This window comes from Antechinus flavipes, chromosome 6 (assembly GCF_016432865.1).
Source record: "Antechinus flavipes isolate AdamAnt ecotype Samford, QLD, Australia chromosome 6, AdamAnt_v2, whole genome shotgun sequence".
In the NCBI taxonomy this organism is placed as follows: domain Eukaryota; kingdom Metazoa; phylum Chordata; class Mammalia; order Dasyuromorphia; family Dasyuridae; genus Antechinus; species Antechinus flavipes.
This window is the reverse complement of record NC_067403.1, coordinates 249,114,886-249,140,576: the sequence shown is the minus strand read 5'-3', so window position 1 is coordinate 249,140,576 and position 25,691 is coordinate 249,114,886. Positions and strand designations below refer to the sequence as shown.

General features: G+C 38.1%; 1 long non-coding RNA gene across 1 annotated transcript; it reads right to left on the bottom strand.

The window, feature by feature from the left end:
- Nucleotides 1-3,054: 3,054 nt before the first annotated feature.
- On the bottom strand, nucleotides 3,055-25,629 carry LOC127540047 (uncharacterized). Its single transcript, XR_007948089.1, has 3 exons — nucleotides 25,524-25,629; nucleotides 21,186-21,264; nucleotides 3,055-4,291 (listed from the first exon to the last, which is right to left on the bottom strand). It is a non-coding gene; the product is annotated as an uncharacterized LOC127540047 (long non-coding RNA).
- Nucleotides 25,630-25,691: the final 62 nt, after the last annotated feature.

The window sequence follows — 25,691 nt, the reverse complement described above, 5'->3', positions numbered from 1 at the left end:
CAAGCAATTTCTCAAGCTAGCGCAGCCTGTCTGGCACCTGTCTTGACACCTAAGAACACACAGGGAATACTGTGTTTGGGATGCAAACAGCAAATGATGTCAGCTGGAGGATGGCTGCCCTTTGTTCTTGACATGTTCTCGGGGTCCAGTGTTTCTGGAAAATAGGAAAACCCAAAAAAGACAAGTTCAGGGGACCCCTTAATATTCCTTAACAAAACTCCGTGTGTGTGTGTGTGTGTGTGTGTGTGTGTGTGTGTGTTTGGTGGGATCCACCACTAGAATGAAAGCTCCTTGAGATGGAAATTTATAGTGCATCGCCTGACAAATGGCGGCACTTGGTAAATACTTTTGGAATGTTTGATGCTATGGCTTGCAGATTTTTTCCTGTGCCCTGACTCCATTGTTTCTCAATTGATTTCTATTCTGGGCAAAGTACCTGTCACACAGTAGGAGCTTAATCAATGTTTCTTTCATTCTTCCCTTCCCTTACCTCGATCTTTCTTCTCTACCAGAATTGGGCATAAAAAGAAATGAATTTGGAGTCACAAATCTCACCTTTGTTGCTTATTCCTTGTGTCATTTTAGCTAAATTATTTCATCTTTCTAGATCAGTTTTGTCACCTAGATTAGAGTCTTTCTCTTCCTACCATGATTTGTCCTTCCAGAATCCCATCTCTAGGATTCAAGAACTCCCCTTCGTCTTGTCAGCTCACACTCTTTACATTGTAAAGACATCTCTGGCTGTCCTCTCCAGGGTGGACTGGCTCTTATTTCATGTTCCCTGTAACACTGGGGTATTACTAAGCTATGGAATTAACTGAACCTGTGCTACTCAAGTCAAGTCAAGGAGCATTTACTTAGTGTCTCCTAAGTGCCTGGCACTGTGCTAAGTGTTGGGGATACAAAGGCAAAAAAAATGAGCCTCAAGGAACTCATACATTTGGGTTCAGGAAATCCTATCTCAGACATCTAACCGCTGTGTGATTCTGGGTAAATCATTTAATCTCTGCCTCATGATCCTCAAATGAGAATAATAATAATAGTTATATTCTAAAATGAGAATATAACTACATCATAAGGCAGTTGGGATAAATAAATGAGATATTTGTGAAGCACTTGGAACATTAACTGGCACATAGAAGGTACTTAATAAATGCTTGTCTCCTTGTCCCAAATATTTTGCAATTACTCAGTTTGATATGGATTCACTTTGTTTCTGTTATGCATATTTTTATATATTTTCAACAGGCAATCACAACTTGGAGGAGACAACATGCAAAGAGCTATGCACAAGCAAGAAACATGCAATATAAATTGGAGATAATCTCAGGGGAAAGGCACTGGTGTTAAGTGGTGGGGTAGGAGAGGTGATTGGGGAAAACTTCCTTATGGGTGAGACTTGGAGGAAACCAGGAGGCAGAGATGGAGACTTCTCTGATTTGGGAAATAGGGAGTTTTATTGGAGACACAATTGTCCCTGAAGCACAGAGTACATGTGGGGAGTGAAATATAAGATGAGTGGAAAGGTGAGGGAAAAGCAAAGGGTATAAAGGAGCTTTAAAAGCCAGAGAGGGTTGTGTATTTGAACTTGGAGGTAATACAGGACATTTGGAGATCTGCAGAGAGGTTTGGGACAGATAAGTAGATTTGAACCTCATAAGCATGGAGTTCATGGGAGCTTATAAGAACACCAAGCAAAACAGTACAGATGAAGAAGATAGTGCAGGAGAGATATTCATGGTCATCCATTTGAGATTTGGAGGAAGACTCAGCAAAAGAGAAAGGACCATTGGACAAGAATGAAGAGAATCAGAGCCAGCGGTACCATGAAAACCTAGAGGGAAGAGAGTATCATAGTGGTTATTGACCAAAATTCTAAAATTACAAAGAAAACTGAGAAATGGCCAATATGACAAAGGACCATTGGTAACCAGAGAGGGCAGTTTGAATGATGAGGTCAGAAGGCAGACCATGGAGAGTGAGAGATAGGGAAGTAGAGGTGCTGATTGGAGGAGACCCTCCCAAGAGTTTAGCTATGAAAGAGAAGAAACATAAGATAAAAATTAGCAGGAATGGATGGTTCAAATGAGATTTGTTTGGGGGGAGAAGGGAATCATGGGTGTGTTTGTAAAACAGGAGACAGGCAGAGAATAAGGATGAAAAAGAAGGCAATCTGCTGGAGAAGATAGGGTAGAATGAGATCTCTTGTGAATGAAAAGGGATTTATCTTCTATACAAGATATAAGATATAGGAAAGGTGAAGATGGTGGGGGAGAGACCTGAATGAGAAGGGAAAAAAGAATTCTTGTTGAGTAGCCTTTTTTTTTTTTTTTTTGGATTCTCAGTTGAAAGGTTGTGTGTGTGTGTGTGTGTGTGTGTGTGTGTGTGTGTGTGTGTGTGTAAAACAGGAGAAATTAGAAATTCAAGGACAAATTTAAAGCCTTGGAAAAACTTTTGTGATTGGGACAGTGGATGGATTAGGGAGTATACAGAAATCACCTTGCCACAGTGAGAAACTGATGAAATTATGGAACGTAAATTTGTGGATGCAGTGAACATGGTTTTTGGTTTTCTCCCACTTTATCCAGCAGCATGCAGTGAATGGCATGAGTATTCTAAAGCCAGAGCTCGGTAAGGTAGGGTCATCAATAGCATAAGGTGACATTTACCTAATAAGATTAGAATTGTGAATGGGAACTTCTGTAACATATAGCTACTCAATCTTCAGTGATTAAAGATGACTATTCACAGGAAGGCCTGAAATATCAGAATGCTAGAATGGGCTTTCCAGAAAATCTGAATTTTATTTTAAAGATGAGGAAACTGAGTCTCAGAGAGATGTTCAACTTGACTTTCAGGTCTTGTAGTCGGCTAGTGGAAAACTCCATTTGGAATCTAGGCATTAGGACTCCTACTCCATCACTTTTGAGATACCACCATATTGTCTACCAGAGGAGAAAGCAAAATAGGGAATTTTGTATTAGTTCCATGTGAGGCCCTCCACGTACATCTGATGCCCCCCTTTTGGGGGTAATAACAAGAATTAAAAACAAGTTTCCATTAGGCAAAAACATCTCATATAGCATGATTTATTGATAGAATGGATAACATATAAATGCTTTTTAAAATATTAACAATCAAATAAGCTAAAATATCCACTATGCTATGAGAGTAGTAAAAAAGTTCCATATAAATCAAATAGAAATGTTTCACAATTACATTTTTGACTATATGCATTATCATGTAAAAAGGATGGTTGACAATATGGTACCATTAAGTACCGATCAATAAGCATTATGTACATGAACTCAGCAACAATTTATAAAATGCTAAGAGGTCTGAAAAATACATTCTATTAGACAACCTTAGCTCCTGCAAAATAGATGCTACCATGATTTGTTTTACAGATAAAGAAACGGAGCCTTTGAGCTGAGACTCACCCAGAAGCACATGGCTAGTATTTGGGGGCAGAGTTCAATCTTCATAGGACTGTGCCAAAAATTTGAAATTCAATGATAGAAAGGAAGCAGTCTTTGTCCTAGAGACACTTACTTGGCATAGTGTAAATTCTCCCAGAATGCCCCAACATTTGGAGACTTTCAGAATGACTAGTGATGCTTCAAGTGCTAGATTTTTATTAGATACACATTTTAATTCATATAGAGGAAGACAAAAGGTCCAAGAGGAGAGAGAGACAGGGAACGTCAAAGATATTAATGAGGAACATTGAAATCTCCTCAGGAACAACAGTTTCCAAGCTACAGGGACAATGGTATTTTTTTTTCCTTTCAATTTTTTCAATTCTCAATGTTAGCCAAATAAAATGAGCATTTCCGTATATGAAAGTACAACAAAAAAAGAACATCATCCATAGAACCGTGACTCTCTTACGTCCGGCCCATTCCCTTTTTAAATTACATGACGCATTAACTTTCAAAGGCATCTGTTTGTGGCCCACTTCGACTCCTGAGGCTGCCCTCTGGGGTTGGTACAACCAGAATACACTGGGTTCTCATTACGGCTCCGAGTCGATATGGTGGATGTCTGTCTTTCATGACCTTCACAACAGAACACTGCAGGGGAGGGCTGTGGGTTTTATAGGGAAACGTGGGCTTTCTCTTAGGCTGTCAGATTGATTTCTAATCTCTGATGTCGCAAGCAGGCGAGACGGGGAACTGACCAGGGAGGTTTCCAAGCACGATGGGGCAAAGTAATCTGCCAGCACAAACAAGTTCAGAAAAAGGCAGCCAGGGATGGTCTCAGAAGGGAGGGCGTCTACAGCCGAGGCAGCCTGTTGTACAAAATGCAAAAGCCACAAAACACATAAATATACGATTTAACCTCTGGGACAGAACATTTCCAGAATCCCATTTGCTCACTTTAAGAACATATAGCAATTCTAGGCTTATGGAGTGTGGCTGAATAGGAGTTTTTATAGAATGATGAACAGATAAGGATGATTTAAAATAATCTCCCCATCGACAGCAAAGCATTTTCCTAAATAGGCGAAAAACCATATTGTTAACATAAGAATCGTAGAATTTAGAGTTAGGAGAGAACTAAGAGGTCATTTAACCCCACCTTATCATTTCACAAATGGGGAAACTGAGCCCCGAGAATTTAAGCATCTCACCCAAAGCCTTTGGATTCAATTTTTCATTAAACCAAATTTCTTAACATTAATCATTATCTAATTTATCACATTACACTCCCTACCCCAAATAGGAGCACAATTAACCTTTATCACAAATTTCAAATTGACAAAATATGAATTAATGAATGAGACTTTACCACAGGCACAATCTGCTTTGGGAAAAAATATAATGCCTTGTCTCCATTTTGAGATGTCTTCCACAAGTAGAAGGGTCTCAACCACCTCATTTTACAGCTAAGGAAATTGAGGTCCAGGGAACTTAAAGGACTTGCCAAGATCACACAAGAAATGGTAGCAGCTTATCATTTACAGGATACCTTAAAATTACAAAATGATTTTCATTTGTTCCCTTATTTAATCCTCACAAAAATCTGGTGAGGGAGGAGATAATCTCACCATTATACAGATGAAGGAAGTGACTTAATTTTCTGAGACTGGATTTGAACTCATATCTTCCTTCATATTCAGAGTTCTTGTTGACTGGGCCATCCAGCTGGTTCCAGGTGGCTTCTGTAGCACAAAGTCCTTGAGACTTCCAGGTTCAGACTCTTTCACTATTACGTGGCTTCTTTTTAAATGGAAGGCCCTTCTCTAGTATGTGCCCTGGTACAAGACCCCCTTTTCTTCACACATGAAATAGCAGCCTAAGCTGACATCCTTTCTTCAAGGAGATACCCATGTCTGTCCCATATACATGTACAAGTGCTCATATAAAATAAATACATTTCACTGTAATTTGTTTCTAAAATGCTTGAATAATTTTTGTTCCAGAAGTACTAACATAGTGCCTAACATATAAGGTGTTTAAATAATTCTTTTTTTCCTTCTTCCCTTAGCTATTACTAAGATAGATGCACTCAACCTCTATGAATTGAGCCTTTTATCTTCAGAACTTTGCATGCAGTGGATGCCTAGTAAATGCTTCAAGAATGAATGAATAACAGAATTCTTTTAATTTTTACAATTTTTAGATGTTTTTATTAGGTGAAGGCAGGTAGGTAACCCATAATGCACAGACACTGAAGAGCACGGGCCTGAAGTCAGGAAGATTCATCTTTCCTAAGTTCAAATTCCGTCTCTGATGTATAACAGCTGTGTGACACTGAGCAAGTCACTTAACTCAGTTTCCTCATCTGTCAAATGAGGCAAAGAAGGAAATGCTACACCATTCCAGTATCTTTGTCAAGAAAACCCCAGTCATGATTAGTCTAACACAACAAAAATCACATGCAAGTGCTCCAGACTTTTTTATTCTGAGAAATACATGAATCAGTTTTGCAGACTGGCAGACAGACCATTTAGTCACTACCAACCTGGGAATGGTTTTTGGGAAGATGGTAGATTTTAGTCTTACTTTTCACATACTACTTCAACATCCTCTTGACCTTAACTTTGTGAGCTATAGCAGGCTTTGTTACTGATTAATATTAAGAAAAATTGCCTTCATAGAAGACCCAAATTCAAGGATGCTAGAAAATTTTTCCTCATGAGTATATGAAAAGCTATTAGTAGCCATGGAAACGAGCTTTAAATCTGCACTGAAGAGATAGGGAAGGCAGAATATCCAAAAGGGAAAGCAATGTCATTACCGACCACCACCTGGAAACTTCTTGTGGTAAATGCGTGAACATGATTCATTTCATGAAGGTCAATGTCTTCTCTGGACTTGATGTGATTTTGACTCTTCTTGATGGGACTGAGGGATCACATAACAAGGATCAATTTCCTTTCTCTGTTTATTTAGGTGATCAAGCATATCTAGGACACAATGGTGGAGAAGGAAAGTGGTCCCATAAATCCATGGGAATAGGAATGTCACTAGTTTTGGAGCTGAATAACCAGGATTTTATCAAATGCTTCAAATCAAGGGTCAGTGGACCACTTTTCATCTGAATTTAAGTCAGTATCTTCATTAACAAAGGTCACTCGTTATCACTTTTGCCCAAACCTTGATCCCCATTATTAAGTTCACTATATGGCAATAAGTGAAAATATAGTGATCTCCCAAGACAAAAGCAAGTGATTCCCTGAGGGATTCAATTGGTTTTCCAGAATATGTACCCCATGGAGTTTCTGAGGTGACCTAGTACTTTAATTGGAGTAGAAACTTGAGTCAGTTTTTTTTAATTTTTTAATAAACATTGTGCCCAACAGAACATTGGGGAGGATTCAAAATATATAACCATAAATTTCCATTTCAAGAAACATATATAACAGTAGAAGGGATTATATTCACAAGTGTTCATCTTTCCTTTTCTTCCTTGTAGGTTATTCTTTTGTTCTTCCCTGTGTAAATTTTTCTTTATTCTTTTTTTCTTCTTTCATTCCCCCATTTTTCTCAAGCAGACTACAGTTAAGCACAGATATATTTATACATATACATATACTCATATATATGTATATATATTTACATATACTTATATAACTACAATACAAATATATATATTTACATATATTTACATAACTACAAATACTCATACATGTTTATTGGGTTAGTTTAAAACATTTCTATGCATATTAAACAAGATACTGATTTGCTTATTTTTCTCCTTTTTATGGATTAAAATTTTTATTACTTAACCTTCCTTTCTCACAATGGAATACTGATAGAAAATGTTCCTTTCTAATATACAGCTTTATCTTTGCCCCTGCTTAGAACTTTGAAAAGCCCCTTTCCTGGTTGATGCCCTTCTATTTACCTGTACCTAAAGACACTAGTCATTTAAGTCATTAACCAGAAGGTTGTTTTCTAAAATGTAATCCACTTTTTCTATCACTTGCCTAGGAAAGGAAGAAATCTACCATTTTTGTCTGAAACATTATCAATGGCTTCTCCTTTGAAGGCGTAGGATTTATACCCTTCTTTGGGAAGTTTGCACACTTCACACTATTCTATACTATCTTCCCAATGGCAAAAACATAGAGTTTGATACACTTTCCATCCCAATTAACTGGCAAAAAACAAAAACAAAAATCCCTGATCCTGAAATTTCCTAAAAGAAACTTACTATTTAGTCAAGAAATCAAGAAAAAGTCCAAAGTTGCACTAGTTAATTTGTCATCTCTTCAATTCATCCACTTAGAAATGTCAATTTGATCAGCCTGTCCAGGTTAACACTTACCCATTTTCACTTCCCATTGTCTTGTGAACCAACATCATCTTGCTTTGTTACTTTTCTATCTCTGCCGACAATTGTGAGCAATTTAATGGCTCACAGATGCTGTGCCTGTCACTGGTCACAAATGGATATTTCTCCTAGTTTTCTTTCAAAGTGACTGTAAATTGTTCTGGGAAGCTATTTGCTCATTTGACTTCTCAGGTAAAGAATATCCTCCGAGCTGAATGTCAGCAATGTCCTTACAATTCCTGGAAATCCTTTGAGAACAGGCTGAGCAAGTTGCATCTCTAAATAGATGAATTGAAGAGATGACAGATTACCAATGCAACTTTGTACTTTTGCTTGGTTTCCTGACTAAACAGTAACTTTCCTTTGGGGAATTTTAGGATCAGGATTTTTTTTTTGAGAGGCAATTGGGGTTAAGTGACTTATCCAGAGTCACACAGCTAGTAAGCACTAAGTAGCTGAGGCCAGATTGAATTCACATCCTCTCACCTCCAGGGCCGATGCTTTATCACTGTGTTACCTACTTGTCCCAACAATCAGTTTTGAAAGGACCAATTGTCAAGCCTGTTGGGATCCTGACTTGAGATTCAAATTTGAATATCAGTTTTTAACTAGCTTGGTTACCCTAAAGTTTGTGAATTTTATAATATTTTTTCTCTATTCTGGGACTACAGTGACAAACCAGAAGCACAGAAATGTATTAGAAATAAAGAAGTCTGAAACTGTTATCGATTATTACTTTTATCTAAAAAAAAAAAAAAAACAAATAAAATCCCTCTCAGCCTCTTATAACACAGTGAGGCAAGGAGGTAAAATCAGAAAACCTAAGTTCAAATCTAGACTGTCACATTTACTAGCTGAGTGATCATGTTGCTGCATCTGCCCAATCCTCAGTTTCCCCACCTGTCAAATGAGGATAATGAATTTTATGCTGCACCTCACAGGCTCAATATGAGCAAATTCCTTGTAGTCCTGGAGGAAATTGATCAGTTTTATCATCACATATTCCTTGGAATTTTTCTTTTCTTTTTTTATTGTGAATTTAAACACCAGTAAATGTGAGCATTTCTATATAGAAAGAACAGAAAAAAGAATTGTGTATGAAGTTGTAAACTTCTTACTTTGTAAAAGCATCTATTTTCCTTAAAGGCTTTAGTACTAGAATTGCTTTTCTTGTCTTTGACCCTTTCTGCACATTGTTCTGCTTTCTTTTATAGACTTTTAAAACTTTTGGTTGATGTTCTTTTCTTTTTGTTTATTTTTGCATAGAAGCAACAGAATCATGGGATCATAGGCATGAAGCTGGATGGAATTTTCATGGACAAAGTCCAACCCCTCATTTTACAAATGATAGAATCGAGGCACAGAAAGATCGAATAATTTGCCCAGGATCACACAGCTAGTGAATATTTAAAGTAGGATTTCAGTCCAGATTTCCCTAGTCAGACAATAAACAAAAGCACATTAGCTATGTTTGTATAAGCACTTGTAATTCATTACCTTGTCACAGATTTATTCTTTAAGATAAAGTTTTATTCTTTAAAAAATACCCTTAATGAGATAATATTATCATGGCTTATTAATAAGCTCTAAGTGCATTATAAAATACTTGTAATACTTTTTTGGGGAAATGGCAACTAATAAAGATCAACAACGCTAGAATTTACTGTCTTCTAGTGGTCTGGGGATGAGAAGATCAGTGATTTACAAAGTCAGTATGGATCATGGAGGTAGGACATTTATCCAGGTCTTTTACACTACAGTCAGTTCTCTATTTGCTACCACACTCCCTCTCAATGTTGATATTATAATAAGTTAGGGTTTTTCAGGATTTTCTTTCTAAACAATTCACTTATTCTGTCTTTCCACCCTTTTGAGGTTAGAAGGGAATATAGTGTCTTCATTTTACTGATGTGGGAATATAAAGTACAGAGATGTAACTTTCTTGGGGCCATATGCTTCCTAACACATCAGATGTGTGATCCAAAATCAGATTTCTTGCCTAATTACAACATACTCCCTTTTACCCCATTGTTTCTCAAGGAAGAACCACCCAAAGGGAGGCTCTGGTTGCCTAGAGCACTTGAAGGGTTCCATAAGGTGAAAATTATTTTTATAATACTACACCAATGTTATTTTCCTATTTTAAAACTCCCTTTTCCAACTCCATATTTGTGTGAGGCTGGATTTTCTTGATATATTTCAACCAAAATCACAGATCAAATGTAGAGACAGGAGAATCCAGTTACCTTAAACAAGAAATCAAAGCCATTTATAAAAATATGTTAAACAATGACATTCTTACATTTTTTTTTATTTTGGAAAATATTAATTTTCATTAAAATATTATTTATGTTAACAAGTAATGGAATTATTATGGTTATTTTAAAATGAAAAAATATTTAAAAAATTGATCCATTTTAATTCTAATTTAATGATAAATATAACCCATATAAACAAAGGCTCTTTGAGGCCCTCAATAATTTTTAAAAGTAAAATGGGTCCTGGGACTATAAAGCCTGAAAGTTGAAATACTCTATCTTAGTTGATTTGCATAATATTATGGAAGATGGGAAGTGGGCTTCCTAAAGTTTGAATAGAAGTTGAGCAGAATGGCCTTTGATCTGAAGTCACTCAGACCTAGGCACTAGGCAAGGCTTGAGGAGACCAGAGTCTTCCCTGAAAGTCCAACCTCATCAGTTTGATTAACCAGGGGAGGAAGTGCTGCTCTAGACAGTCTTCAAGTACTACTGCAAAACTAGCAAACCCCAGGCCATCATTTGGCCACGTGGGAACCACTCACTTACTGGATTTAAAAATCCATTCATTTTTCTGTTAGTTTCTTCAGTAGAAAACTCGTAGCTTCTAAAGGTCAACATCCTTAGAAGGCAGAAGGGCAGATAAACTAAAATGTTAATTTTGATGCTGTGAGTTCTATAGGTGATAAAATTGTTGGAATCTTTACAAACTGTTAAGTCATTAGAGTTGATAGAGACAATAATTATCTAATTTAGCATCGTTCAGTATCATTGATCTAATCTTACAAGGAGATGTTTTGGGCCAGAACCTGAAATAAGGTACTAAGTAGAACTAATTGATACAATGCTTGTGTTCACACCTTTACTCATTGGAGTTCACACGTTTGGGAGATTTCAGGGTTTAGCATGAAATATCCCAATTCACACTTCCCTTGAAGCTCTTAGGGCCAGAGAGAACTATGAGAGAAAACCCATAATCCCACTCTCTGATATATAAGAAGAAAGCAGAGTCCCAATTAGGAGAGTTCAGCTGAATTAGATTGGAGAGGAGCACTCTGGTGCATACACAGAGCAATCTGGGAGATTGAGAGCCAGAAGCTCTCTTGGAGGCAAGACAGATTCAACTTGGTGCTGGCTCTGGAGGCTGAAGAAAGCAGAGGCAGAAGCAAAGGACAAAGCTGCAAGAGCTCTTAGAACCAAGCAGCGAGATAGGCCTCAACTAACTAGGCTATTTTTTTTTTAATTTTTTATTTAATAATTACATTATATTGACACTCGTTTCTGTTCCGATTTTTTTCCCCCTCTCTCCCTCCACCCCCTCCCCTAGATGGCAAGCAGTCCTTTATATGTTGGATATGTTGCAGTATATCCTAGATACAATATATGTTTGCAGAACCGAACAGTTCTCTTGTTGCGTAGGGAGAATTGGATTCAGAAGGTATAAATAATCCGGGAAGAAAAACAAACATGCAGATAGTTCACATTCGTTTCCCAGTGTTCTTTCTTTGGGTGTAGCTGCTTTTGTCCGTCATTTATCAATTGAAACTCAGGTCTCTTTGTCAAAGAAATCCACTTCCATCAAAATATGTCCTCATACAATATCGTTGTCGAAGTGTATAATGATCTCCTGGTTCTGCTCATTTTACTTAGCATCAGTTCATGTAAGTCTCGCCAGTCCTCTCTGTATTCATCCTGCTGGTCATTTCTTACAGAACAATAATATTCCATAACATTCATATACCACAATTTACCCAGCCATTCTCCAATTGATGGGCATCCATTCATTTTCCAGTTTCTAGCCACTACAAACAGGGCTGCTACAAACATTTTGGCACATACAGGTCCCTTTCCCTTCTTTAGTATTTCTTTGGGATATAAGCCCAATAGAAACACTGCTGGATCAAAGGGTATGCACAATTTGATAATTTTTTGGGCATAATTCCAGATTGCTCTCCAGAATGGTTGGATTCGTTCACAACTCCACCAACAATGCATTAGTGTCCCAGTTTTCCCGCATCCCCTCCAACATTCATCATTATTTTTTCCTGTCATCTTAGCCAATCTGACAGGTATGTAGTGGTATCTCAGAGTTGTCTTAATTTGCATTTCTCTGATCAATAATGATTTGGAACACTCTTTCATATGAGTGGTAATAGTTTCAATCTCATCCTCTGAAAATTGTCTGTTCATATCCTTTGACCATTTATCAATTGGAGAATGGCTTGATTTCTTATAAATTTGAGTCAGTTCTCTATAGATTTTGAAAATGAGGCCTTTATCAGAACCTTTAACTGTGAAAATGTTTTCCCAGTTTGTTGCTTCCCTTCTAATCTTGTTTGCATTAGTTTTATTTGTACAAAGGCTTTTTAATTTGATGTAATCGAAATTTTCTATTCTGTGATCAGTAATGGTCTCTAGTTCATCTTTGGTCACAAATTTCTTTCTCCTCCACAAGTCTGAGAGATAAACTATCCTATGTTCCTCTAATTTATTTATAATCTCGTTCTTTATGCCTAGGTCATAGACCCATTTTGATCTTATCTTGGTATATGGTGTTAAGTGTGGGTCCATGCTAACTACGCTATTTTGGAAGGAGAAAATAAACGTTTGCATTTTTATCACCTGGCTGCATTTTGAGGTGATTATTACTTTCAACTGCAATTAAGTCTGCCTCCAGAAAACCTCCCCAAGAAACCTGCTCTCCCCCAGAGAGAACCATTATATTATTATTTTAAAGAAGAAAGACACCACATTTTGATGCCCTGAACGTGGGACTAACAGACCCCTCAGTGGATTTCAGTGGAAAAGGTCCGATCCTGATTCCAGTGGAAAAACCTCTGATCCTGAATCCAGTGGAAAAATCTCCTCAACCCAGAAATTAAGGTGAGTACAACAAAGAAATTTTGTTAAAAGAGTTAAAGTAGAATTTCAGCTAAGATGGGACAGATGTTTAGAAAACAGCCTTCTGTTTCTGTTCAAGGAAAATGTTTAGAGAGCATTGTCAAAGTTATGAAAAGCCAAGGTTTGATTATAATTTTGGAGCAGATCGCTGAACTTTTACAAACTGTAAAGCGCATATGTCCTTGTTTCTCTATGGAAAAGGAATTGGATCTAAGCAAATGGAAATTGGTAGGAGAGGATCTTTGTCAATTCTATAATAAAAATGGGCCTAACTCAATTTCCAAAGACATACTTAATACATATAATTTAATACAACTGGCTTTAGGAAATTTTATAAGTATTAAAATAAGGAAAAAGAAGAAACAGCAGGAAGAAGAAGTGCCAACTAAACTAGATGAAAAGAATGGAGTTAATTACAATTCTGAGTGTGATACTAAACAGCAGGAGGAATTAGATCATTCCACATCTCATGACCCTCCCCCCTCAATTAACCCTTCATGGGTGGAGGAAGAAGGGGGAGGGAGAGAGGCAGAAACACAGCTTCTCCTGTAAAGCAGAATAAGACAAGATTAGAAAAGGCATTAATTAAGGCAAAAAATGAAGGAGAAGATATATCTGATTTTATAAATACATATCCTGTGATTGAAAAGCTTGACTCTTCAGGTCAAAAAGAGAGAAAATACACTCTTTTTAATTTGGAAAAAATTAAAGATTTGAAAAAGAGTTGCACTCTTTATGAGGCTACATCCTCTTATGTGAAGATGTTACTGGATAATTTGTCTTATGAAATCTTAACCCCGAGTGATTGGAAATCCATAGCGAGAACATGTCTAGAACTGGGACAAAATTTATTGTGGCTTTTGGAGTATCAAGAATTATGTAGGATTCAAGCCTAATGCAATAGATAAACAGGAGCTATTGGACAAATCATTTTTGACCAAGTAGCTGGTGAAGGTCAGTATGCAGAGAGTTCAGAACAGATTTATTATCCCATAACAGTATGAGCAAATTTCTAAGGCTGCAATAAAAGCTTGGAATTCTCTCCCTGGACAGAAAGATGGAAATAATGCTTTTACAAAAAAAGAGCAAGGTCCCAACGAACCTTTTGCAGATTTTGTGGGACGTTTGCAAACAGCTGTAATAAGAACCATTGGAGACAATGCAGCAACAGAAATAATGACCAGACATTTAGCTAAGGAAAATGCCAATGAGGTTTGCAAGAGAATTATATGGGGACTAGACAAAGATACTCCTTTAGAGAAGATCATAAAGCACTGTGCCACAGTGGGCACAAATGCTTATTATGCCCAGACTGTGATAAACATGGAAAGACAGGGTCCCTCTTGGCAAGGGACTTCTAGAGAAACTCGTAGATGTTTTCAGTGTGGAAAAGTTGGACATTTGAGAGCTCATTGTAGATATGGAGATAGAGTGAGAAGACAAGGTGAGAGAAAACTCAAAACCCCATGTCCAAAATGTAACCGAGGCTTTCACTGGGCCTCTGAATGTAGATTGACCCAGGGAAATGAGAGGAAGGGCCCAGCTCCAAGGTATCAACCAAAGGACAGGTGGGGCATGATGCAGCTGAGGTTATACCAGAGAGACTTTAGAAATTCAAGACTCTGATATGATCAATCAACAGAAAAGCAATCAGGATTACAGTTGGGGAGAATATAGATTTTTTAACCCAACAAGGCTGTATCCAGTGCAAACAGCTCCAATGTAATTACCAGATGATGAGGAGAAATCCCAAAAGTGGTAAATAGAAGGGAATTAGATAGGTTAACTACTTGGGGAAGAGGGTTTGCTTGTATTTCCACAGGTGGAGAAGGAATCAGATGACTGACAACAAGCTGTATTCACCTTGTCCATCAGAGAAAAACAGACAAAGAGAAAAACTTCAAAACAAAGGAGATTTAAGAGACATCTGACACTGAAAGAGCATGGCTGACAATGAGACTGTTAAAAGAACTTTTAAAATCTTCTGGAATCATTAGATTTCCTAACACAAGATGAGACTGTTTTAGTTCTCGAAAAACCAGCAAGAATCACTGGATTCCTTGAGATGAAAAATTGTTGATGAGACTACTGCAGTACTTCAGAGCTTAAGGAACTATTGGATTCCTGGCACGTGAACTAATGGACAATGGATTCCTTTTGGACTATTTCTAGGACTTATGGACACATGTAAATCCTAATGTTGATTCATATTATTTGTTACATTACTACTAGCCTGTGTTATATTGCTATGTGCTTATGTAAATTATGTGTAATGCCTCCCATATTGATGGATTTATGTGTACCTGTTTCAAGTGAGCCCCTTCAGAAACCCGCTAATCTGATTTGACTTCCTATTTCCTTTGGTGTTTTCATCCTCCTTCCTGAGATGTCAGGGAGGGTGTGACCACCTTCTTTTTATGGTGTTTTTACTCCTTTTTTGAACAATCAGAGAAGGCATTCTCACCTCCTTGAGAAGTCAGGGAGGTCATGACCATATTATGTTCTAAAACAAAAGAAAGCGGGAGATGTTGGAATTTTTATAAACTGTTAAGTCATTAAAGTCGATAGAGACAATAATTATCTAATTTAGCATCGCTCAGTATCATTGATCTAATCTTACAAGGAGGTGTTTTGGGACAGAACCTGAAACAAGGTACTAAATAGAACTAATTGATACAATGCTTGTGTTCACACCTTTACTCATTGGAGTTCATATGTTTGGGAGATTTCAGGGTTTAGTATGAGATATCCAAATCCACACCTCCCTTGAAGCTCTTAGGGCCAGAGAGCACTATTGGAGAAAACCCATAATCCCACTCTCTGATATATAAGAAGAAAGCAGAGGCCCAGTTAGGAGAGTTCAGCTGAATTAGATTGGAGAGGAGCACTCTGGGACAGACACAGAGCACTCTGGGAGATTGAGAATCAGAAGCCCTCTCTCAGAGGCAAGACAGATTCAACTTGGTGCTGGCTGAAGAAAGCAGAGGCAAGAGAAAAGACAAAGCTGCAAGAGCTCTTAGAACCAAGCAGAGAGAAAGGCCTCAACTAACCAGGCTATTTTGGAAGGAGAAAATAAACGTTTGCATTTTTATCACCTGGCTGCGTTTTGAGGTGATTATTACTTTCAACTGCAACTAAGGCTGCCTCCAGAAAACCTCCCCGAGAAACCTGCTCTCCCCCAGAGAGAACCATTATATTATTGTTTTAAAGAAGAAAAACACCACATAAAATGATTTTTCATCGCTTCTGACTCCATCCTTTTCAGTCACTGGCTATGTGACTCTGAGCACAATAATTTGCAACTCAGTTTCCTCATCTGCAAAATGAATTAATGATACCCATAGTATCATCATCGCAGGACTGTTGGGAGGATCAAAAAGCTACTTTGTAAATATTAAAGTATCAGGTAACATTTACTAATTATTATTTCCCATTTAAGATGGAATAGAGAGAATAAGTATTAAGTGCCTACTATGAATATCACACTGTGCTAAGTGCTTTAGAAATATTATCTCATTTGAAAAAAAATATCTCATTTGACTGGTTCAAGCACCCTACAAGGTGGGTGCCATTAGAACCCTCATTTTATAGTTCAGAAACTTGACACAGAGATGAAGTGACTTGTCTAGGGTCACATAGCTGTGAAGTATCTGAGGCTGCATTTGAACTCAAGTCTTCCTGATTCAGGAACCAGTGCACTATCCATTGCGCTAACTTGCAGCCTGCCTTTCAGATGGAAACTGTGAAAGAGCCTTAACAGTGGTAAGGAAGATGGGGGAGTTCAAGAGGGAGTACTTGAACCATACTCTCAGTGAAATTGGCTCTAATTGGGGTAATGTACACACTCAATTGATCTTACTCTTCAAAAGAGTGGGAGAGAAATATGATAAGAAAAGGGGAAGGGGATATTGATGGAAGGGAGGACAGATTAGGGGAGGTAGTTGTCATAAGCTAAACATTTTTTGAGGATAGTCAGGGTGAAAAAGATAAAGACTTCATTTCTTAAAAATATAGAAAACTGTTATATTTATTACAATAATTGAGCCATACCTCAATTGATAAATGATCAAAGAATATGATTAGGCAATTTTCAGACAAGATAATCAAAGCTATGTAGTCATAAATTCATATGTAGTTATAAAGTCATATTGAATGAAAAAAATGGAAATTAAAACAACTCTGAAGCACCACCCCACAACTATCATATTAGCAAATCTGACAGAAAAGAAAAATGTCTCATGTTGGAGAAGATGTAGGAAAATTGAGGCACTAGCACTGGTGATGGAGTTGTATATTGATTCGACCATTCTGTAGAGCAATCTGGAGTTATGCTCAAAGGGCTATAAAACCACACATACCCCTTGACCAAGCAATACCATTAGTAAATCTACATCCCAAAGGGATAAGAAAGAAAAAGAAAAAAGATGTAACAAAAATATGTATAGCAGATATTTTGTGTTGTTCAAGTTTTTTTTTAATTTTCAAAAGATATGAAAGGATAATTTTTCAACATTGATTTTGCATAGCTTCATGTTCCAAATTTTTCCCTCCTTCTCCCCATCTCCTCCCCTAGATGGCAACCAATCCAATATATGTTATACATGTTAAAATATGTGTTAAATCCAATATATGTAAATAACCAGTATGGTTATACAATTTTCTTGCTGAATAAGAAAAATCAGATCAAAAAGGAAAGAAAATAAGTAAGAAAACAAATACAAGTGACCAACAAAAAGAGTGAGAATATTATGTTGTGATCTACATTCAGTTCCCACAGTTCTCTCTGGGTGTAGATGGCTCTCTTCATCAAAAGATCATTGGAAATGGCATCAATCATCTAATTGTTGGAATCATGTTCATCAGAAATGATCATCATATAATCTTACGGTTGCCATGTATAATGATCTCCTGGTTCTGCTCACTTCACTTAACATCAGTTCCATAAGTCTCTCCAGGCCTCTCTGAAATCCTCTTGCTGCTCCTTTCTTATAGAACAATAATATTCCATAACATTGATATATTATAACTTATTCAGCCATTCTCCAAATGATGGGCATTCACTCATGTTCCAGTTTCTGCTACCACAAACAGGGCTGCCACAAACATTCTTGCACATATAGATCCCTTTCCCTTCTTTAAGATCTCTTTGGGATATAAGCCCAGTAGAAGCACTACTGGGTCAAAAGGTATGCACAGTTTGATAATTTTTTGAGCATAGTTATAAATTGCTCTCCAGAATGGTTGGATTCGTTCATAATTCTACCAACAATGTGTCATTGTCCCAGTTTTCCCCCATCCCTTCCAACATTCATCATTATCTTTTCTTGTCATCTTAGCCAATCTGAGAGGTGTATAATGGTATCTCAGAGCTGTCTTAATTTGCATTTCTATGATCAATAGTGATTTGGAACACCTTTTCATATGACTAGAAATGATTTTAATTTATCTGAAAATTATCTGTTCACATCCTTTGACCATTTATCTATTGGAGAATGGCTTAAATTCTTAAAAATTTGAGTCAGTTCTCTATTTTATAAATAAGTCCTTTTTTAGCACCTTTAAATGTAAAATTGTTTTCCCAATTTATTGCTTTCTTTCTAATTTTGTTTACATTAGATTTATTTGTGCAAAAACTTTTTAATGCAAAATAATCAAAATTATCTATTTTGTGTCTAATTATAAGTTCCAGTTCTTCTTTAGTCACAAATTCCTTCCTTTTCCACCGATCTAAGAGGTAAACTATCCTATGTCCTTTTAATTTGTATAGCAGATTTTTTAATGGTAGCAAAGAATTGTAAATAGAGGGGATATCCATCAGCTGGGGAATGGTTAAGCAAGTTGTCGTATATGATTCCATCATATATGGAATCCTTATTTGGATGGAATATGATTGCACTACAAGAAATGACCAAAAAATGTTCTCAGAAAAACCTGGAAAGACGTACATTAACTGTTGCAAATGAAAATGAGTTGAACCAGTCAAATATTTTTTAAAATAACTTTTTATTGATAGAACCCATGTCAAGGTAATTTTTTACAGCATTATCCCTTGCACTCACTTCTGTTCCAATTTTCCCCCTCCCTCCCTCCACCCCCTCCCTCAGATGGCAAGCAATCCTTTACATGTTGAATAGGTTACAGTATATCCTAGATACAATATATGTGTGCAGAACTGAACAGTTTTCTTGTTGCACAGGGAGAATTGGATTCAGAAGGTAGAAATAACCCGGGAAGAAAAACAAAAATGCAAGCAATTTATATTCATTTCCCAGTGTTCTTTCTTTGGGTGTAGCTGCTTCTGTCCATCCTTGATCAATTGAAACTGAATTCCAATCAATTATTTTTACATATTAATGCAAAATTGTATAATGTTCAATTGGGAATAACTTTGCTTTTCTCAGCAATAGTGATATAAGACAATTCTGAAGGGCCTAATATGAAAAATGTTATCTATCTTCAGAGAAATAACTGATGAAGTCTGAATGAAGATCAAAACATACTTTTTTTTGCTTCATTTTTCTTGGGGATTTTTTTGGCCTATGTTTTCTTTCACAACATGATTAATATGGAAATTTTTTGCATGATTGCTTGCATATACCAAATGTATGTATGTATATATATATCAAATTGCTTGCCTTTATAATAAGGGAGGAGGGAAAAGGAGAAGGGGAAAATTTTAGAGCTCAAAAGTAAAACAAAAGAAATGTTAAAATTGTTTTTACATGTAACTGGGGAAATTAAATACTAAATAATTTTTTAAATGGGTGCCAAAATGGTGGAATATGAAGGAATTCCCTGCAGCCCTCCCCAATTCTCCTTCAAACAATCTTAAAAACTCCTCAAAACAAAGGGGAATTAAATCATTCACAACTATCAGATTGCCTAATCTGACAAAACAGGAAAATGGTAAGTACTGAAGGGAATTTGGAAAAACTAGGACACAAATGCACTGTTGATGGAATTGTGAGGAGGAATGTTGATTATGCCCAAAGAGAAACTAAATTGCATACCCTTTGACTCCCAGATACTGCTGCTAGGTTTGTATCCCAAAAAGATTTATTTAAAAAAGGAAAAGAACTGATCTGAACAAAAATGTTTATAGCAACTCTTTTAGTGGTGGCAAAAAACTGGAAATTAAGGGAATGCCTATCAATTGTAGAATGGCAGAATAAGTTGTAGCATGTGACTGTGATGGAATATTATTACACTATAAGAAATGACAATCAGCAGAATGATTTCAGAAAAATTTGGAAAGACTTCCATGAATAGATACAAAGTGAAGTGAGCAGAACCAGGAGAATATCATACACAGTAACAGTAATATTTTACAATGAAGAATTGTAAATATCTTAGCTATTCTCAGAAATAGTGATCCAAAACAATTACAAAAGGCGCATGATGAAAATGCTATCCATCTCCAGAGAAAGAACTGCTGTTGTATAAATACAGATTGAAACATCCTATTTCCCCCTTCCTTCCTTCCTTTCTTTTTTCCTTCCTTCCTTCCATCCTTCTTTCCTTTTTTCCTTCCTTCCTTCCTTCTTTCCCTCCTTCTTTCCCTCCCTTCTTCCTTCCTTCCTTTCTTCTCTCTTTCCTTTCCTTCTTCCCTCCTTCCTTCCTTCCTTCCTTCTTTCTTTCTTTCTTTCCTTCCTTTGTCCTTCCTCCCTTCCTTTCTTTGGGCTAGTAGTTTCTACATAATAGTATAGTAGTGGTTTCTCTGGATCAAAGGAAATATACAGTTTATTGACTTTGGAGACATAGTCAAATTCCTTTATGGAATAACTTAGATCCATTTGCAGTTCCACCAGCAGAGTATCAGTTATGCAGACTTTTCACAGCCTCTCCAAAAATTGTCATTTTTGTCAATCTTAATGTGTGATAGGAGGAGTTTTGGAGTTGTTTTTGTGTGTATTTCTCTAATTATTAAAGATCTGGAATATTTGTTTTTCATATGACTATTGAGAATTTGAGTTTTTTCCTTTGAAAATCATCCTTTTATATACTTCAATACTTAACTTTCTGGGAAACAGTTCTCATTATTATATATTTGAATCAATTCATTATATATCTTGAATACATAAGGGATCCTTGAAGCCTTTTCAGACTTAGGGGGAAAAAAATTGTCATAGATCATCTAATCTAACTTCATGAATTTACAATGAAAGAGAGAAGAAATGATTGTCCCAAATCACATGACAGAGCCAGGCCCTATGGACTTAAGTTTCACGCCAAAGTCAACTTCCCAACCTTGAACGGTGGTCTTTGAAAAACCGGAGGTAACTTCCATGGCATGAGGGGGCCGCTGAAGGAGAAGACATGGAGGACTCTGGGTAAGAAAGATACATAAACGTGTATTTAAGTAAAACTTTGGTTATTGAGAGTGGGGGAGAGACAAGGAGCAAGCAATAAGAAATGCCATCTTTCTGCCATCAGAAAGTTTTCCTCAAATATCCACAATTAATATAATGAATTGGATTTTGCTGACTTGGTGAGCATTTTAACTTTTTATATCTCTGCATACTTGTATAATGGTCACAAGATGGCAGCATTGACTCGTTCTTTCCCCTTTTCACAGCATGGGGAAATCCACAACACATTTTTACAAGGAGCTACAAAAGCACAGGAGAAAAAAAACAAATCTAGATCTATAGATCTATAGATGTATATCTGTATCTGTATCTATATCTACAGATATAGATAAATATCCGTATCTATAGATATTTATCTATAGATATATCTATATAGATATATATACATATATCATTTAAGGGGCACAAAATTAAACTAAAGCAATCTTTTTTTTTATAGCAATCTTAAGCATTCAAAGCCCAGATTTTCTTTAGCTCGGTCATTGGCTCCAGCCCACATATTTTATAGGCACATCTATGGTTGGCCCAGATTTAGAGATCTTATGTTGTTTGTCCTTCCTTCTAAAAGAGGACCGAGCCATCAGAAAGGTGATACTGTGACACGGCAAAGAGTTTAGGAAGGCTTTATTTGCACAAGCCTTCTTAAACTTTTTCCACTCATGACCCCTTTTCAGCTGAGAAATTTCTACTCAACCCTGGGTAGATAGATATATGAAACAGATATACAAATCAAACATTTACTGATTATCATAAAGAAATTTATTTTAAACAATTTTTTCGTATACATAAATTTTAATATTAAAGATAAAAACAAATGTTCATACTGTGGGGAATAGATAAGGTGAAGAACTTACAGGAATGTATGAATTCTGTTTCTGTATTTTATTATTTCTGTGTCTCCCCTATGACCTGTATAATATGTGCAGGCTCATCTCTACTTGAGCCTTGGCCAGCTAGAAACATATTTACTTAACCTGAGTTGATGACATTTATTGGTATTTGAGATTTATCGATATTTAGTCTATTAGCTGGACCAGTATCTGCTTGATTAAGCCTGAAGGCCTGACTTTCTGTTTCCTAGAAATCAGGAGATTTCTGGGAAACAGAAACCTTCCATTCCAATCTCCCTGAATAGCAACAACCAATTAGATGCCTCCTCCTCCCCTTCTCAATGCTCTCTTGTGATGTAATTTCTTGTATAAAAGCTATGTATCTTTACTACTTCTTTAGCCCTCCTACCACGAGCTTTCTCTTTCTTATCTTGCGATGGGACAGCTTATCCTCTGGAGGTTTTCAATAAACAACTTTTCTGCCTTCTACTGAGGGATCTCTAAGTAGATATTTTGGGTAAGGGTCTTCTACATCCCTCACAATACTTAGGAGATGGATGTGCTTGTTTATTTTGCATAAGGAATTAAGTCATGGAAAAATTTTTGAGAACTTTCATTGTTGCCCAATTTTTCATGATCCCCCACTTCATGTAGTGTCATGACCCACAGTTTAAGAAGTTTTGATTATCTCCACTTACTCTGAGCTATTAGAATTCAAAAATTGGCTGAATGTGTCTTGGACTGGGACTTACTATTGGCCAGTCAATAAGGATCAGAGTGATTTGAGTTTGAGGCAAGATTCATAAAAAGTGCACTTAAGTTTCAAGAAATCTTTTAAAAATTGTGCAATCAAAATTTATATTCCTTTGAGCAGAGCACCCACAGGGAAGGGTATGACTCCCTAGGAAAGAAGGAGAGGAGGGAAGGCAGGAAAGAAGAAAGGAGAAAAGGAAGGAAGGAGGGAAGGGAGAAAAGAAGGAAGAAGGAACAAAGGAAGAAAGGAAGGAAGAAGGAAGGAAGGAAGGAAGGAAGGAAGGAAGGAAGGAAGGAAGGAAGGAAGGAAGGAAGGAAGGAGGAAGGAAGGAAGGAAGGAAGGGAGGGAGGGAGGGAGGGAGGGAGGGAAGGAGGAAGGAAGGGAGGGAGGAAGGGAGGGAGGAAGGGAGGGAGAGAGACAGAGAGACACAGGGAGAGAGAGAGAAAAAGAGGGAAGGAGGGAGGGAAGGAAGGAAGAAGGAAGGAAGGAAGGAAGGAAGGAAGGAAGGAAGAAAAGAAAGAAAAAGAAAAACAAAATAAATGAAAGGAGGGAGGAAAAGAGGGAGGGAAAGAAGGAAGGAAAGGAAAAGAAGGAAGAAAGGGGGGAAAGAAGGAGGAAAGGGAAAAAAAAAAAACAAAACAAAGAGAAGAGAGTAGGGAAGCAGGGAGGAGGCAAACGAGGAAGGAAGAAAAGGGAAAGAAGGAAGGAAGGGGCTTCATTGCCAGTTGGGACGCCAGTGGGGCAGCTACTACTATTCACAGGTTGTTGTCTCTCCATATTCGAAGAGGACCGGGACATCGGGAAGATGATGTCCTGACTGGCAAGTGAATTCCATTTGGGAGAGGGAGGACGGTGCAAGGTCTCCAGCCTCACTTTTCCTCCGGAGCCCCCTGGGTCCAGCGGCCAGATAGAGATCAGGCGTGGCCCCCGGAATCTTGCGTTCAAAGATGGGCCTAGAAACTTACTGGCCCAACCCGCTTCTGCCCGCCTCGGTTTTCCTAACTGTAAAAAGGAGATAGCATCTTACTGGCAGAACGGTTGCGACACTAAAGGAGAATTTTGTAGAGAGCGCTTAGCACAGTGCCAGGCACAGAGGGGGTGCTGGAAATGCCGGTAGACGCGCCCTATCTCTATGAATTAGTCTCTTATTATCGAGGGGTCTTCCAAGGTTTACCTGGTCAGGTGTTCCCTGACTCAAGGAACTTTCAACTCCTTCCTTGGGGGGAGGAGGAGCGCGGGGCTGCGGGGAATGCGGAAGAAGGAAGAGGATGGGGGTGGGGGGAGAAGAAGCCCGGGGGCGCCGGACCAGGCTGGGCGGAGCTCCAGTGGCTACCTGCCAAGGGCGCCAATGGACTTCAGATCTCAGATAGCAGCTGTTCCACCCATAGCCAGTCAGCTTCTGGGCTTCGTTATCCTCCTCGGTAAAATGGGGACAATGATTATACTAATTTTACAAGATTGGGGTGAAGCTCACCCCCCCCATATGGGTTAATGCTATTATTCTTAAGGGGAGGGGGGAAGGAAATAGGAAGGGAGGAGAAGAAGGGGGGGGGGGGGGGAGAGATGTTATGGGCCAGAACTCTGAACCTGAAACAAGGATTCTTACAAGGTGCTAACTCAGTGGAATTGACAGAGACAATGGTTGTTTAGCAGGGTGCTGCACAGTTCTCTAGGTCAGTACCCGTACTTAGAACTTACTAGAGTTCCACAAGAATTACACCTTTGATAAGAGAGCATATAAGCTCCGACAAACTCAGCCAGAATCAGAACTAGGGAAGACAGGGACCTGTGGCAAGTCCTCCTCCCTCACTGCCCCACTGACACCAAGGTCCGGGAGGCCCCCACAAAACTAGCCAGAGCCCCAAGTGAAGGAGAAAGGACTTTGAAAGAGATAATAAAGGATTTGGACTTTAACCCCTGGCTACTCGTGGGGTGATTACTGAAGGCTGCTCCCAGAAACCTCAAGGAAATTGAAACAGAGAGCATTACAATTTAGAGAGAATATTACAGGAAGAGAAGGCAAGAGACAAAGAGGGAGTGGGAGGGAGTGAGGAAGGAGTTAGAGAGAAGAAGAAAGGAAAGGGAAGAGGGAGTGAAAAAAGAGGGTGAGAGAGAGAGAGAGACAGATAGACAGAGAGAAAGATACACACAGAGAGAAACAGAGACATACAGAGATAGGGAGAGAGAAACAGAGACAAAGAGAGTGAAACAGACATATAGAGTCACAGAGGGGATCAGAGACAGGGAGAGCAAAAGACACACAGGAGAAAGAGAAATGAAGAGACAAGAGAAAGAGAGCAATAGAAACAGACATGCAGAGACACAGAAAGAGAGACATAAAGAGAGAAAGAGGAAGGAAGAGAGGGAGGGAAGGAGGGGGAGGAGAAGGAGAGAGGGAGGGAGAAAGGGAAAGGAAGGAAGGAAAGGGAGAAGGGAAAAGGGAGACAGAGTGAGGGAAGAAAGAAAAAAAGGAGGGAGGGAGGGAGACACACACAGAGAGAAAGACAAGAGACAGAGAGAATCCAGGAGTCCTGACTCTAGCACAGAAGCTGTTTTTCCTAAAAAGCAGGGCACTGGAGAAGCAGAAAGTGGGCGGAGTGTAAGCCCAGACTCTGGGTCGCTGTCCCCCTACCTTCTCTTCTCTTCCAGCCTCCTCCAGAAGCAGCGAGCGAAGGGAGTTCTCAGGCTGCAGTTAGAGACAAGTGCTAATCCCTGCTCAGTCATTTACTAGTCATTTACCCTGGGCCAGTGCTCTCAGTTTAGGTTTCTCCAACCAGGAAATGGGTGGGGTGGGGGGTGG